The 18321-nt window shown below is 40.4% G+C and overlaps 1 pseudogene; it reads left to right on the top strand.

Annotated features, from left to right (window-relative positions):
• Nucleotides 1-4824: 4824 nt before the first annotated feature.
• On the top strand, nucleotides 4825-6054 carry LOC148690956 (UPF0481 protein At3g47200-like; annotated as a pseudogene).
• The last annotated feature ends 12267 nt before the right edge of the window (nucleotides 6055-18321 follow it).

Raw genomic sequence — 18321 nt, 5'->3', positions numbered from 1 at the left:
TTTTTCCAATTTGCAAACCCAATTTTCCTTTCCAGCAACCTTAAAACCTTCTGGCTGAGACATATAAATCTCTTCCTCCAAATCACCATGTAAGAACGCAGTCTTGACATCAAGTTGGGCCAACTCAAGATCAAACTGCACAACCAAAGCCAACAGAATACGAATATAAGATGTTTTACTACAGGAGAAAATACCTCATTGTAGTCAATGCCTTCTTTCTGAGCATAGCCTTTAGCTACCAATCTGGCTTTGAATCTTACATTGTCTTTTCCCAAAGATTCCATCTTTTTGGCATACACCCATTTACAACCAATTTCTTTCTTCCCCTTTGGTAACTGAACCAGCTTCCAAGTCTTATTTTTATGAAGAGATTTCATCTCCTCATCCATAGATTTCTTCCACAACTCGTACTCTGAACTCATGACAGCTTCTTTGTAGGTGGATGGAATATCATCTTCAATAACGGGAAGTGCGTATGCCACAATATCAGTAAATCGAGCAGGCTTTCGAATTTCCCTTCTCGATCTTCTGGTTGCAATATAGTCTTGTTGTTGTGGAGGCTCTTGGGTAGGTGCCTCTTCTTCATCATCCTCGTCCTCATCATCATGATTAACTGTAGGACTAGTGTTTGTAACATCAGACCTTACTGGAACAACTGGAGTCTTCAGTAACTCCACCTGCTTTGAGCTACTCATGGTCTCGGTTGTTTCAGTTTCACCTTCATGCTTGTTCTGATTAACCATAGCAGCCTCATCAAAGGTCACATCTTTGCTTACAACAAATTTCTTCTCATCTGGACACCAGAGTCGGTATCCCTTCACGCCAGTGCTAAAGCCCATAAATAGAGCTTTCTTTGCTCTTGGATCCAACTTGCTTTCTCTGACATAATAGTAAGCAGGACAACCAAATATATGTAAAAACTTGTAATCAGTACAAGATTTACCAGACCATACCTCCATGGGCGTTTTGCCCTCATTCGCAGCAGCTGGCAATCGATTAATGAGATGGCTTGCATAAGTGAGTGCCTCAGCCCAAAATGCCTTGCCTAATCCAGCATTAGACAACATACACCGAACTTTCTCAAGCAAAGTACGGTTCATGCGCTCCGCCACCCCATTCTGTTGCGGTGTCTCCCTAACCGTGAAGTGCCTCACAATACCCTTATCTTGACAAAATTTCAAGAAAGGATCAGACTTATATTCACCCCCATTGTCTGATCTGAGAGTCTTGATCTTTCGACCGCTTTGCGTTTCAATCATCTTTTTCCACTTCAGGAATATCTTCAAGACTTCTTCTTTACGCTTCATGATGTACACCCATATTCTTCTAGAGAAGTCATCAACAAAAGAGACAAAATAATGGCTACCTCCCCAAGATGCATTCTTGGAAGGTCCCCAAACATCAGTGTGAACATAATCAAGAATGCCTTTAGTGTGGTGAATAGCAGTGCCAAATTTTACTCTAGTTTGCTTACCCAACACACAATGCTCACAGAATTCCAATTTGCATGCCTTTGCACCTTTCAATAAGCCTTGCTTCACCAATCCTTGCAACGCTTTTTCACCAGCATGCCCAAGACGCATATGCCATAACCTCGTGGTGTCTGTGCTATCTGCGTCAGCAGCTTCGGTGATAGCTGCTTCACCAATAACTGTACTCCCCTGCAAGAAATACAAGTTATTTCATCTTGTACCTTTCATCACCACTAGTGCCCCATAAACAGCTTTAAGAACTCCACCCTTCATGGTGATCTTGAGACCCTTGGATTCCAATGCACCCAGTGAGATAAGATTTTTCTTCATATCTGGTACATACCGAACATCACTTAATTCTCTGACTGTTCCATCATGCATCTTCAAACAGATTTTGCCTATCCCTTGGGTTTTGCAGGCATTATCATTACCCATCAAAACAACTCCACCATCCAGCTCCTCGAAATTAGAAAACCATTCTCGAATGGGACACATATGATAGGTGCAACCTGAATCCAAAATCCACTCCTTGGAGTGACCATCAGCAGATGAACTAGCCAAAGCAAACTCAAAATCATCATCTCCAGATTTTGCAATATTTGCTTCAGAACCCGCTTTCTCCTTCTCTTTGTTCTTCAATTTGGGGCAGTCTTTCTTCCAATGACCCTTTTGGCGACAAAAGGCACATTCATCTTTAGCAGGAAACTTCCCTCGTGACTTTGAACGAGATTTTCCCCGCTTCCCAGATTTTCTTTCCTCTGTTCGACCCCTTGCAACAAATGCCTCGGTTTGTGAATTGTGAGTCTTCAGTTCCTTCTTACGACACTCATGATTCACCAATGCCGCAGACACCTCATCAAGTTTCACCTCGGATTTTCCATACAACAAAGTAGCTGTCAAATGATCATAATCATCAGGCAATGAATTTAACAAACATAGTGCCTTATCCTCGTCAGGAATTTTCACATCAAGGTTTGCTAAATCAGCAAGTATTTTATTATAATCATTGAGGTGTTCGTGCATAGTAATACCTGGACGATACTGAAATCGGAAGAGTCGCTTCTTCAAGAAGAGCCGATTTTCTGCGCTCTTGGTCATATACTTCTCCTCCAATTTTGTCCATAACTCCTTAGCAGAAGTTTCTTTCATATACGGGTATTTCAACTCCTTATCAAGGAACGATCGAATAGCAGCACAAGCATGAAGATTAATTCGTGTCCACTGCTTGTCATCAATATCTTCTGGTTTATCTTCCAGAACCATATCCAACTCTTGTTGATACAACACATCCATAACTTCACATTGCCACATACCAAAATTATTAGAGCCATTGAATTGATCAACCTCTAACCTTGTAGTAGCAATTTGATGTCTATTGGATGTAGATGCCGACGAAGACGATGCCGACTCCTTCCCCTTCACAGATTCATCTTTATCTCCACCCATCTACTCGGCACTATTCACAGGACTGTAGCGCCAGCAAATTTTTCACTCCCACGAGAACGCCTAGTCGAAAAACTAGGCTCTGATACCACTTGTTGTGCGGAAGCGTCAACCAAGTGTGAGTGAAAATAAACCACAATAACTGACAAAAGATAAATGGAACAATACCAACAAGAACACCAAGATTTATACTGGTTCGGCAATGCCTACATCCAGTTTGGAGACGACGGAGTATTCCACTATAATCAATGAGAACATACAATAGTGTTTATCACTCAATTTCCCAAAGACCCGAATAACCCAAACTCTCACACTTACAATAGAAAGAGAAAACCAAAAATACAAAGCAAGACAATTTGAGAAAATTCTTCTCTATGCCGAATGGCTTCTTGCTATTTTTCTTTCTTCCTTGTTGTTTTTGAGTTATGCCTACACCTCCTTTTATAGGCCAAAGGCCTCTCATCAAGTCAAAAAGAATTAGGCATAAGTGCATCCATTTGCTAGTCTTTGAGAGAGTGCAGAGTTTGCATTAGCAATCTAAGGTTTCCTTGAAGTGAGTGTAATAGATGTTTCAACAAAATCAAGTATTGAAGAGTGTGATTTTATATTTGATAGGGAAGCAGTGTCTACTTGTAATGACTTTCATTCAAGTGTGTGTTGTAAATAAAGGGAAGTGAGTTTTGTAGATCCTTATGTCTTCTGCACTTTTATATCTTCTGGTCTTAGATTCAAACAATCGTGCGGAAATCATTTTTTTAAATTAATGTGTACGTAGCTTCTTATGTCGTAGTTTCAACGATTACTTTTTTAAATTGAGATAAATTTGGCTAGCACAATTTCGAGACTCTTCCAAATCTACATTATGTCAAACTCACTATATTAATTGGGATTTGGATTCTATCTGGATTCAAATTGTGGGGATTCTAGGTATCCTCATATCCTAGCCGTTCATCGTACATTGTGCGATTAGAAATCATTTTGAATTTCTTTATTTAAAATTAAACAAAAATAGTACCTAACGAAAACTGACCGTACAATGTACGATGAACGACTAAGATGTAAGGATTTCCTAAATTTCCACAAAAAGTATCCGGTGAGGATCATCATCCTATTAATTGAAGAATTAGTATCAACCACTTATGGTTTTTTTTTTTTAAGGAACTGGGAATTTTCATAACCAGGACAACAGCCATCAGTGCGAAGAAAGATAAGGTTAGGTAGCTGCATGAATCATGACATTAATTTAATTAAGCCAAGTAAACACCTTCTACAAAAACATATTGAAGAAAAAATGGTTATATATAGGCAGCCTATCATTGTGCTATTGTTAAAAGAAAATTTATTTTTCATATACCAAAGGAGAGCAAGTAATATTATTGAGTTTTCTTGGTTATATATGGGAGGCAAATTAACTGTACAAACTTGTTTGTTTTCCATATACAAAGCAAATGCGAAGTCACTTCATTTTTTTTTTTCCATTTTTGATGGGAAGTACTGTTATTAACACTAAAAAAATTATCACGGCACTCATTCTCACAAGATTTTGAGTTCGATTCCCTTTTCTACTTGTCCATGCCTCGTCAGGGTCAATATGAAATCTTTTTTTTTTTGTATTAATTTTATTATTATTAAGAGCATGAGGATAATTCGAAAATCTTACAATAATTCAGGAAAGAAGGGAGTTTCGACCCAAGACATATGGGTAAAAACTCAATATCATATCTATTAGGATATTGAACCACATACAATCAGGGTTCATATGAATATTTAGTGGCAACATTCCACAATAACTCCGAAGGCATTTGGCTGGGTATTTTTTTGTTTCTTACAAAAGTTTGCTCGAAGTATCTTAGTTGATTGTGTGCCTAATAAAATATTTGAATCAATGCAGATATAGATAGCCTGTAAAATGGCACGTGACATAGAAAACCAGTTGGATAACTTGTCTGACCTGTCCCGTGAGCGGTGTATCTACAGAGTTCCTGAGCGACTACGGCAAGTAAATGAGAAAGCATATACACCCCATGTAGTCTCTATAGGCCCACTTCACCATGGCGAGGAACCCTTAAAAGCCATGGAAGAGCACAAAATAAGGTACCTACGACATTTTCTAAGTCAAACCGGGGTAAGATTGTTTGATTATATACAAAAGATACAGGACCAAGAGGAAAGGTTGCGAGGTTTTTATGCAGAACCCATTGTGTTTGACAAGGATGAATTTGTAAGAATTGTTTCAGTGGATGCCGCCTTCGTCATTGATTTCTTACTGAGGTTTCATTACTCCAATTATCGAGAGGACGAATATGATTACGTATTCAGCAAACCTACGATGATATGGGATGTGTCTCGAGATTTGAAGTTGCTTGAAAATCAGCTGCCATTCTTCATTCTTCAAGGTCTTTTCACACTTTTACCTTCTACACATCAGCTGCCTTCGTTACTTCAAATTTCCTACAATCTTTTCCAAAGCGATACAGAAGGGAAGAAAGCGAAAATTGACAAGATATGTTCTTCTGGAGTAGAAGTACAACATTTTGTTGATCTGATAAGAATTCTATACCTACCGTTGGAACCAAAAAAGAAACCTAAAACCACAGCCTCACCCGAAACTACAGACACACCCAAAACCACTTGGTGCCACCGGATCCTAGTGTGCTTATCTCGCTCATCTTTCTGACGTCTGGGTACACACCCAACACCACAGACACACCCGAAACCACAGACAAAGCCAACATCACAGCCAACGTGACAGAGCTACTCCAGGCTGGAGTCAAGTTTAAGGTAGGAAAAGACAGCAGCTTATTTGACATAAAATTCTTGTGGGGGGATCCTCGAAATTCCGAAGTTAACAGTGGACGATTCCACAGATCTGACATTCAGAAATCTCCTTGCTTTTGAACAATGCCATCACAGAGAGGAGGATCTAGCTACTAATTATGTTTTCCTTATGAAGCTCGCGAAAACCTCAAAGGATGTGGAATTGCTTGTTGAGAAGGGAATTATTGAAAATTGGCTAGGTGATACCCAGAAGATATCTACTTTGCTTCATGACCTTGGCACCGGGATGATAGTTGACAACTGGTATTATGCCTGTCTTTGTGAAAACCTGATAAAATACCGCACAAGTGTTGGTATTTGACAGTTTACTAACTCAATACCAAAATATGTGGGTGATAAGTTTACAAACTCTATCACACCTCTTGCACTTTGCACTCTCAAATAAAATTGGACAAAGAAAGAAATAGAGAAAGGAGGGAAGCAACAAGCTTTGGCAAAACACTTGGACTTTGATATATGAAAAAGGTTTACAAACTATTGGAATAAGAAAGCTTACAAGCTTCTTCACAATTGGAAGTGGGATTTGGATGGGATGATTTACAATGCTTGAGAACTTGGGTATTTATAGCAAACCAAATGATTAAACTAAGATTATTTATTACCACACAAAACACATTAATTGCACCTAATAATTTTTATTCAACCATACCTAATATTGCCTAACTTTGACATTGTTTTTCAACAATGGCTAGCACCAACTTGTTTTGAGTTGAATTTCCAACACACCTCCTCAAATCAAAACGCCTTCATTCCTAGCATTTCACGCAGTAGCCGGAATGTTTCAATTGGCAATGGCTTTGTGAAGATGTCTGCCACTTGTTCCTTGGTGTGACAGTAGACAAGTTCAATTGTCATTTGCTTCACATGGTCCCTTAGAAAATGGAACCTGGTATCAATGTGCTTGCTCCTTCCATGTTGAACAGGATTCTTTGCAAGTTTGATTGCAGACACGTTATCTACGTGAATCACAGTCGATTCTACTTGTGGATGACACACTGACTTCAACAGATTTCTTAACCAAATTGCCTCACACACGGTTGAGGCTACAGCAACATACTCGGCTTCACATGATGACAAAGCAACAATTGATTGCTTCTTTGAAGTCCATGAGAAAGCTGTTGATCCTAGAAAAAACACATAGCCAGTTGTGCTTTTCCTTTCATCTTGGTCACCTCCCCAATCACTATCTGAATAACCAAATAATTTTGCATCTTCACCAAAATTATAAAATAGACCATAGTTTAGAGTACCTCTTATGTACCTCAAAATTCTCTTGGCGGCCAGCCAATGAGACTCCCTTGGTGTTTCCATGTATCGACTCACGAGTCCAACACCATAAACTATATCAGGTCTTGTGATTGTAAGGTACCTTAGGCTTCCAACGAGGCTTTTGTACACTGTTGAGTTTACAAACTCACCCTCTCCTCCTTTGGACAGCTTCAATCCAGTTGCGACTGGGGTATTGACAGTGTTGCACTTGTCCATATTGAACTTCTTCAATATGTCTCTCATGTACCTTTGTTGAGAGATGTAGATACCATCACTTTCTTGCTTCACTTCTATGCCAAGAAAGTATGACATTAATCCATTGTCAGTCATCTCGAATTCACTGAACATGGATTGCTTGAACTCATGGAACATTGCCTCATTGTTTCCTGTAAACAATAAATCATCTACATAGAGACAAATAATTAAGAACTCCCCTTTTTCACCATTCTTCATGTAAACTGAATGCTCGTATGGACATTTCTGAAATCCATTTTGGTGAAGGTAGTTGTCGATCCTTGAGTTCCAAGCTCGTGGTGCTTGCTTGAGGCCGTACAAAGCCTTCTTCAAACGATACACCTTATCTTCTTCTCCTTGTACTTGGAAGCCTTCCGGTTGTTCCACGTACACTTCTTCCTCAAGTACTCCATTAAGGAAGGCTGACTTGACATCTAGTTGATAAATTTTCCATTTATGATGTGCGGCAAGAGAGATTAGCAATCTTACCGTGTCAAGTCTCGCAACTGGAGCATAGACTTCATCATAGTCCACTCCATACTTCTGTTTGTAGCCCTTTGCTACAAGCCTTGATTTGTATCGATCCACACTCCCATCTGCAGTGCGTTTGATCTTGTAAACCCACTTGACACCAATAACCTTCTGATTTGGTGGGAGCTTTGTCAGCTCCCAAGTGTCATTCTTCTCGATGGCATGGATCTCTTCTTCCATGGCTTTCTTCCAACAATCTTCTTCCACAGCTTCATTGAATGAGAAAGGCTCGTGGTCTGCATACAAGCAGAAAAGGTTGGTTTCTTCTTCTTCTTCTTGTCCATAAATCTCTGTGAGACTCCTTAACCTCACTGGAGTTGAGGAGCTGCTTTCCTCACTAGATGTAGGACCACTCATTGCAATTCTGTGCACTGGAGTTGTTGTGATTGTTTGAGCAGGCTGTTGCTCAATCGGTGGTACAACTTCTGGTTCTTCAAAATCAGTGGAGACGATCTTCTCTTTACTGACTTCTTTGTTGTTCCACGTCCATGTCTCTTCCTCACTGAAGATGACATCTCTACTAACCACTAGTTTGCCAGTTAGTGGGTTGTAGAGCTTGTATGCCTTGGACTCTTCACTATAGCCCACAAACACACACTTCTCACCTCTATCATCAAGTTTCCTCCTCTTGGCTTCTGGAACTTGAGCATATGCAACACACCCAAAAATTCTTAGGTGTGTAACATTCGGCTTGTATCCACTCCAAGCCTCTTGTGGTGTCATCCTCTTGACACTCTTTGTTGGACATCGATTCAACAAATAAATCGAACAAGCTACAGCTTCTGCCCATAACTCTTTTGGCAAATTCTTCTCCTTAAGCATGGACCTTGTCATGTCAAGGATGGTTCGATTCTTTCTTTCGGCTATCCCATTTTGCTGTGGGGTATAGGCAGCAGTAAGTTGATGCCTAATTCCTTGCTTCTTGCAGTATGCTTGGAAAGCATTGGAGGTGTACTCTCCACCTCTATCTGATCTCACAGCCACAAGCTTGTGGTTACTTTCTGCCTCTGTGAGTGCCTTGAACTCCTTGAAAATTTTTAGGGCAGCTGACTTCTCCTTGAGAAAATAGACCCAAGTCTTTCTACTGAAATCATCAATGAAGGTAATAAAATACCTATTACCTCCATAAGACATGGGATCCAATGGACCACATATATCTGTGTGCACCAACTGCAGTGGTGCCTTTGCTCTCCATGTATCACCAACAGGGAACGATAGTCGTGCTTGCTTGCCAAGCACACAACCTTCACATACTTGGCGTGTGGCTTCAATCTGGGGTAGACCACGAACCATTCCTCCACTTGACAGCAACTTTAGGCCATTGAAATTAAGATGGCCAAATCGAAGATTCCATTTCCATGACTCATCTTCCATTACACTGATGTTGTAGCTTCCAATCTTTGTGTTCAAATTCAACGGAAACATCCGGTTCTTTGACATTCGAACACGTGCAATAAGCTTTCTCCTTGCATTCCTGAGAGTGAGAAGCATGTTCTCCATATGTATAATGTACCCTTTCTGGAGCAGTTGACCAATGCTCAGAATGTTGCTTTTCATACCTGGTATGTAGTAGGTATCGGAGATGTATTCTTCTCTTCCATCATTCTGGATGATCTTGATCTTCCCTTTGCCTTCAACTGGCAACTTTGAGGAGTCACCAAGACTTACAGATCCATAGGCCCCTTTTTTGAGTTCGGCAAAAAACTCCTTCTTTCCACACATGTGATTGCTTGCACCAGAGTCCAAATACCAAACATCTTGTTGGCTACTGGAATCATGGTGTGCTAGTAAGACTGTAAGTTCTTCATCAGTATTTCCACTTGATTCTGCCATGTTGACATGCTCACCATTTTTATGTGAACATTCATTGGCATAATGTCCATATTGCTTACAGTTGTGACACTGGATATGCGCCTTTCCTCGAGTAGATCTCCACTCCTGAGACTGACCTTGATTTTGTGCATAGCCTCGACCTCTTCCTCGGGCTCGTCCTCGGCTACGGTTGGATGAGCTCCCACGACGTGAGTTCCACTGCCCACGACCTTTATTTGGTTTGTCAATATTCAACTTTGACTCCAAAGCTTGCTCTAGCGTTGTGGGACTTGCATTCTTCTGAATGCGTTGCTCGTGAACTAGGAGGGATCCTAGTAGCTCTTCTGCGCTCATCACCTCCAAATCCTTGGATTCCTCAATGGCAGTCACCACATGCTCAAACTTAGATGTGAGTGACCGGAGTATCTTCTCCACAACTCGTACTTCATCGAGTCTCTCGCCATTTCTCCTCATCTGATTTACTATCACAATGAGCCTTGAGTGATAGTCGGAGATGCTCTCCCCTTCATTCATATGAGCAGTTTCAAAATCTGCTCGAAGTGATTGTAACCTCACTTTCTTGACTCGATCTACTCCTTTGTAGATTGTACTGAGTGTATCCCATACTTGCTTGCTCGTTGTTGCTTCTGCAACCTTCTCGAACGTTGAATCTTCCAAACCCTGGTATAGAAGATACAGCGCCTTTTGGTCCTTCTTTCGTAAGTCCTTGAGAGTGTTCCTTTGATCCGCAGTATATACGGCTTCTTGCTCGGCAGTGGGTACAACATACCCACTACTGACAACTTCCCATAGCTCCTGTGATCCAAACAATGCTTTGAATTGGATGCACCATCTTTCATAATTTTCTTTCTTCAATGTGGGAACTTGGAGTTGCACTAAGTTGGACGCCATAACTGCTGCACCTGCCAGAATGGTATTCTGGCTCTGATACCAATTGTTGGTATTTGACAGTTTACTAACTCAATACCAAAATATGTGGGTGATAAGTTTACAAACTCTATCACACCTCTTGCACTTTGCACTCTCAAATAAAATTGGACAAAGAAAGAAATAGAGAAAGGAGGGAAACAACAAGCTTTGGCAAAACACTTGGACTTTGATATATGAAAAAGGTTTACAAACTATTGGAATAAGAAAGCTTACAAGCTTCTTCACAATTGGAAGTGGGATTTGGATGGGATGATTTACAATGCTTGAGAACTTGGGTATTTATAGCAAACCAAATGATTAAACTAAGATTATTTATTACCACACAAAACACATTAATTGCACCTAATAATTTTTATTCAACCATACCTAATATTGCCTAACTTTGACATTGTTTTTCAACAATGGCTAGCACCAACTTGTTTTGAGTTGAATTTCCAACAACAAGTCCCTGGCACAAATTTAAGGAAATTTTCCACGTGTTCCTACAAACTTATGCTATCACGCCTTGGTTCACTATTTCTTCTGTCCCTGCTGTTATTCTCCTCATATTCACTTTCATACAAACTATCTGCTCTATTAAATCTATTGCTTAGGCATCAACAACCGCAAGTGTGTCGTTCTCTAGAGGATCCGCTAGTCTCTCCTTTGCTGTATCCTCTCTCCGAATCCTAGAAGTCTTGCTAGTCTTTGAGAGAGTACAGAGTTTGCATAGCTTCTTATGTCGTACCAATTTGATGTTCATGGGCCTATGCTTATGTATGTTTAAAGAAAAAAATGCGAACTTGTATCATGTTTCTTGTTTTTTCCCCCACGATGTGAACATTTCCATTAAAAATGTTGCTTTAAGCATCACTCTCAAGGATATGGAATTGTTTGTTCAAAAATGTAATAGTTGAAACTCAATGCTTGAGAGGGACGAGGTTAACAAACCTTATTAATCCGAAGAAGTAAATTGTTCTGAAGAAATCTCTTCACGATCTTATTAAAGACATCAATGCATAACACAGAAGTGGAAGGCAATGTTGAAACAACACGCTTTCAATCTCCATGCTCTCTACTTTTTATCGTTGCGGGTGCTGCAGTCCTCGTGATCATTTCACTGTATTTACAAAATTGCCACCGCCTTTTCTTTCCCTCTTTCTCTCTCCGGAGTCCCGACTCTCTCTCCCTCTCTCAGTTCAACTGAACATTGATTGGGGGAATTTCAGTTTATTTACGGCCATGCCATCACTGTAAAAAAATAAAAAATTCGAAGGGACGCGTGTTATCATCGTGAAAAGGGAAGGAGAAGCTGTGTTTTTTCCGGTTATTTCCATTCACTGATCTCAGAAGGGGAGCCCCCTCTCTGCTCTCATCTCATCTCTCACTCTTGTTCTCTCTCCTTCTCTCCTGGAAAATCCAAATTTTTTTTACCGTTGAAAATCCAACGGTTTAGAATAACTAGGCGTTGGAAATCCAAAGGCAGAAATTGGGCCACGTCGCCCACCCGAGGGAGATGTTAGTGCTCCTGCGCCGTTGGGCCCCGCCTCTGATTTTGTTGTCTGCTACTCACGCCCACGCGCCATGCGCCAGGCGCAACAACGCAAATGGACCGGTCTCAAGGTCTGTCAATTTTGGGCTGGCCTGGAGACCAACTTTGGCTGGGTGCCAGGCAATGGAACGGGCTGGAGTGGATTGGTTGAGTGCCAGCCTTGTTTTGGCTGACTGCCGACCTAACCACCTCCCGATGGAACTGCTCTTAGCTACAGAAGTTATATATTCTTATGAGTACGCTATGGATGCTGGTTTGGTATGTCGCTTTTTGGGCTGAAATTACTATAAATACACAGGAAAAATTGGATTGATATTATTGGTTTGTACGTAGAAATCCACAGTACCCAAAAATCTGAAGTGGAAAAGAAAGTTATCAATATCTTTTTATTCGACTTTTGCTTCGTTTTTACCTTTTTTTTTTCTTTCCAATTTTAGGTAACGTTTTGTGCTTCATAATTGGCTTTAATACGAAATTTTTGAAGCTACTAAGCCTTCATTTGGTTCTGTTTGATTGATTGTCTATTTAGGGTGTTTTTTAGTTTTGCTTGGTGGGTTCAGATTCATTTGGGTTTATATTTGATTTCGAGTCGATTATTTTTTTATTAGTTGCAAATCATATTTACTGTGGAAGTTTGAATCTTTGTGGTTGTTTCAGTGTAGTTCTTGGGTACACACACATTTATCCAATAAATAAGTTCATGACATTGTTTTTAGGGGATGGACAGAAGTCCGAGGGAGCAATCTCTCTGTAATCATCGCCGAGAAAATATCATGTTCGTTTTGAGCTCGAATTCAGCCAGCATGTGGTAAGCGTTTCTTTTCCGATTACTTTCATTTGTTTATTTGTGAATCAATAACTTCTTTAGGAATAATGAATGTCACAATTGCTGATAAATTAATACTTTGTTTGGAGCTTGAACTGAAGATCTGTGCAAGATATCCATATATGGATCAATGCTATGGACTCTTCATTCTCTTCTCAACCTATGGTCCTCAAAATTTCAGTGTGTCTTCCATCATTTCTCCTATCTCACTATATATGGAGCTATTACATTTGCAATCATATTAATTCCTTGAAAACAATATTTATATTTCTCTATAACCTGCTAATTTTGGAATATACTATCGTTTATGTTGGTATTTGACAGTTTACTAACTCAATACCAAAATATGTGGGTGATAAGTTTACAAACTCTATCACACCTCTTTCTCTTTGCACTCTCAAATAAAATTGGACAAAGAAAGAAATAGAGAAAGGAGGGAAGCAACAAGCTTTGGCAAAACACTTGAACTTTGATATATGAAAAGGTTTACAAACTATTGGAATAAGAAAGCTTACAAGCTTCTTCACAATTGGAAGTGGGATTTGGATGGGATGATTTACAATGCTTGAGAACTTGGGTATTTATAGCAAACCAAATGATTAAACTAAGATTATTTATTACCACACAAAACACATTAATTGCACCTAATAATTTTTATTCAACCATACCTAATATTGCCTAACTTTCCATGCCTAACTTTGACATTGTTTTTCAACAATGGCTAGCACCAACTTGTTTTGAGTTGAATTTCCAACACACCTCCTCAAATCAAAACGCCTTCATTCCTAGCATTTCACGCAGTAGCCGGAATGTTTCAATTGGCAATGGCTTTGTGAAGATGTCTGCCACTTGTTTCTTGGTGTGACAGTAGACAAGTTCAATTGTCTTTTGCTTCACATGGTCCCTTAGAAAATGGAACCTGGTATCAATGTGCTTGCTCCTTCCATGTTGAACAGGATTCTTTGCAAGTTTGATTGCAGACACGTTATCTACATGAATCACAGTCGATTCCACTTGTGGATGACACACTGACTTCAACAGATTTCTTAACCAAATTGCCTCACACACGGTTGAGGCTACAGCAACATACTCGGCTTCACATGATGACAAAGCAACAATTGATTGCTTCTTTGAAGTCCATGAGAAAGCTGTTGATCCTAGAAAAAACACATAGCCAGTTGTGCTTTTCCTTTCATCTTGGTCACCTCCCCAATCATTATCTGAATAACCAAATAATTTTGCATCTTCACCAAAATTATAAAATAGACCATAGTTTAGAGTACCTCTTATGTACCTCAAAATTCTCTTGGCGGCCAGCCAATGAGACTCCCTTGGTGTTTCCATGTATCGACTCACGAGTCCAACACCATAAACTATATCAGGTCTTGTGATTGTAAGGTACCTTAGGCTTTCAACGAGGCTTTTGTACACTGTTGAGTTTACAAACTCACCCTCTCCTCCTTTGGACAGCTTCAATCCAGTTGCGACTGGGGTATTGACAGTGTTGCACTTGTCCATATTGAACTTCTTCAATATGTCTCTCATGTACCTTTGTTGAGAGATGTAGATACCATCACTTTCTTGCTTCACTTCTATGCCAAGAAAGTATGACATTAATCCATTGTCAGTCATCTCGAATTCACTGAACATGGATTGCTTGAACTCATGGAACATTGCCTCATTATTTCCTGTAAACAATAAATCATCTACATAGAGACAAATAATTAAGAACTCCCCTTTTTCACCATTCTTCATGTAAACTGAATGCTCGTATGGACATTTCTGAAATCCATTTTGGTGAAGGTAGTTGTCGATCCTTGAGTTCCAAGCTCGTGGTGCTTGCTTGAGGCCGTACAAAGCCTTCTTCAAACGATACACCTTATCTTCTTCTCCTTGTACTTGGAAGCCTTCCGGTTGTTCCACGTACACTTCTTCCTCAAGTACTCCATTAAGGAAGGCTGACTTGACATCTAGTTGATAAATTTTCCATTTATGATGTGCGGCAAGAGAGATTAGCAATCTTACCGTGTCAAGTCTCGCAACTGGAGCATAGACTTCATCATAGTCCACTCCATACTTCTGTTTGTAGCCCTTTGCTACAAGCCTTGATTTGTATCGATCCACACTCCCATCTGCAGTGCGTTTGATCTTGTAAACCCACTTGACACCAATAGCCTTCTGATTTGGTGGGAGCTTTGTCAGCTCCCAAGTGTCATTCTTCTCGATGGCATGGATCTCTTCTTCCATGGCTTTCTTCCAACAATCTTCTTCCACAGCTTCATTGAATGAGAAAGGCTCGTGGTCTGCATACAAGCAGAAAAGGTTGGTTTCTTCTTCTTCTTCTTGTCCATAAATCTCTGTGAGACTCCTTAACCTCACTGGAGTTGAGGAGCTGCTTTCCTCACTAGATGTAGGACCACTCCTTGCAATTCTGTGCACTGGAGTTGTTGTGATTGTTTGAGCAGGCTGTTGCTCAATCGGTGGTACAACTTCTGGTTCTTCAAAATCAGTGGAGACGATCTTCTCTTTACTGACTTCTTTGTTGTTCCACGTCCATGTCTCTTCCTCACTGAAGATGACATCTCTACTAACCACTAGTTTGCCAGTTAGTGGGTTGTAGAGCTTGTATGCCTTGGACTCTTCACTATAGCCCACAAACACACACTTCTCACCTCTATCATCAAGTTTCCTCCTCTTGGCTTCTGGAACTTGAGCATATGCAACACACCCAAAAATTCTTAGGTGTGTAACATTCGGCTTGTATCCACTCCAGGCCTCTTGTGGTGTCATCTTCTTGACACTCTTTGTTGGACATCGATTCAACAAATAAATCGAACAAGCTACAGCTTCTGCCCATAACTCTTTTGGCAAATTCTTCTCCTTAAGCATGGACCTTGTCATGTCAAGGATGGTTCGATTCTTTCTTTCGGCTATCCCATTTTGCTGTGGGGTATAGGCAGCAGTAAGTTGATGCCTAATTCCTTGCTCCTTGCAGTATGCTTGGAAAGCATTGGAGGTGTACTCTCCACCTCTATCTGATCTCACAGCCACAAGCTTGTGGTTACTTTCTGCCTCTGTGAGTGCCTTGAACTCCTTGAAAATTTTTAGGGCAGCTGACTTCTCCTTGAGAAAATAGACCCAAGTCTTTCTACTGAAATCATCAATGAAGGTAATAAAATACCTATTACCTCCATAAGACATGGGATCCAATGGACCACATATATCTGTGTGCACCAACTGCAGTGGTGCCTTTGCTCTCCATGTATCACCAACAGGGAACGATAGTCGTGCTTGCTTGCCAAGCACACAACCTTCACATAGTTGGCGTGTGGCTTCAATCTGGGGTAGACCACGAACCATTCCTCCACTTGACAGCAACTTTAGGCCATTGAAATTAAGATGGCCAAATCGAAGATGCCATTTCCATGACTCATCTTCCATTACACCGATGTTGCAGCTTCCAATCTTTGTGTTCAAATTCAACGGAAACATCCGGTTCTTTGACATTCGAACACGTGCAATAAGCTTTCTCCTTGCATTCCTGAGAGTGAGAAGCATGTTCTCCATATGTATAATGTACCCTTTCTGGAGCAGTTGACCAATGCTCAGAATGTTGCTCTTCATACCTGGTATGTAGTAGGTATCGGAGATGTATTCTTCTCTTCCATCCTTCTGGATGATCTTGATCTTCCCTTTGCCTTCAACTGGCAACTTTGAGGAGTCACCAAGACTTACAGATCCATAGGCCCCTTCTTTGAGTTCGGCAAAAAACTCCTTCTTTCCACACATGTGATTGCTTGCACCAGAGTCCAAATACCAAACATCTTGTTGGCTACTGGAATCATGGTGTGCTAGTAAGACTGTAAATTCTTCATCAGTATTTCCACTTGATTCTGCCATGTTGACATGCTCACCATTTTTATGTGAACATTCATTGGCATAATGTCCATATTGCTTACAGTTGTGACACTGGATATGCGCCTTCCCTCGAGTAGATCTCCACTCCTGAGACTGACCTTGATTTTGTGCATAGCCTCGACCTCTTCCTCGGGCTCGTCCTCGGCTACGGTTGGATGAGCTCCCACGACGTGAGTTCCACTGCCCACGACCTTTATTTGGTTTGTCAATATTCAACTTTGACTCCAAAGCTTGCTCTAGCGTTGTGGGGCTTGCATTCTTCTGAATGCGTTGCTCGTGAACTAGGAGGGATCCTAGTAGCTCTTCTGCGCTCATCACCTCCAAATCCTTGGATTCCTCAATGGCAGTCACCACATGCTCAAACTTAGATGTGAGTGACCGGAGTATCTTCTCCACAACTCGTACTTCATCGAGTCTCTCGCCATTTCTCCTCATCTGATTTACTATCACAATGAGCCTTGAGTGATAGTCGGAGATGCTCTCCCCTTCATTCATATGAGCAGTTTCAAAATCTGCTCGAAGTGATTGTAACCTCACTTTCTTGACTCGATCTACTCCTTTGTAGATTGTACTGAGTGTATCCCATACTTGCTTGCTCGTTGTTGCTTCTGCAACCTTCTCGAACGTTGAATCTTCCAAACCCTGGTATAGAAGATACAGCGCCTTTTGGTCCTTCTTTCGTAAGTCCTTGAGAGTGTTCCTTTGATCCGCAGTATATACGGCTTCTTGCTCGGCAGTGGGTACAACATACCCACTACTGACAACTTCCCATAGCTCCTGTGATCCAAACAATGCTTTGAATTGGATGCACCATCTTTCATAATTTTCTTTCTTCAATGTGGGAACTTGGAGTTGCACTAAGTTGGACGCCATAACTGCTGCACCTGCCAGAATGGTATTCTGGCTCTGATACCAATTGTTGGTATTTGACAGTTTACTAACTCAATACCAAAATATGTGGGTGATAAGTTTACAAACTCTATCACACCTCTTTCTCTTTGCACTCTCAAATAAAATTGGACAAAGAAAGAAATAGAGAAAGGAGGGAAGCAACAAGCTTTGGCAAAACACTTGAACTTTGATATATGAAAAGGTTTACAAACTATTGGAATAAGAAAGCTTACAAGCTTCTTCACAATTGGAAGTGGGATTTGGATGGGATGATTTACAATGCTTGAGAACTTGGGTATTTATAGCAAACCAAATGATTAAACTAAGATTATTTATTACCACACAAAACACATTAATTGCACCTAATAATTTTTATTCAACCATACCTAATATTGCCTAACTTTCCATGCCTAACTTTGACATTGTTTTTCAACAATGGCTAGCACCAACTTGTTTTGAGTTGAATTTCCAACAGTTTCCTTGCTGGTACGTTAAAATGGAAATATGAAAAATAGAACCGATTTAAGAAGCATGCTGATCTGTATTTTTGTTCTTGGTTGTCTACAATAATTTTTAGTTATATGAACAAGAAACCATTTATGATT

The sequence above is a fragment of the Pyrus communis genome, chromosome 15, assembly GCF_041283825.1.
Source record: "Pyrus communis isolate YQ-2024b chromosome 15, ASM4128382v1, whole genome shotgun sequence".
In the NCBI taxonomy this organism is placed as follows: Eukaryota; Viridiplantae; Streptophyta; class Magnoliopsida; order Rosales; family Rosaceae; genus Pyrus; species Pyrus communis.
The sequence above is the reverse complement of the archived record's forward strand: the minus strand, read 5'-3'. Positions and strand labels throughout refer to the sequence as shown.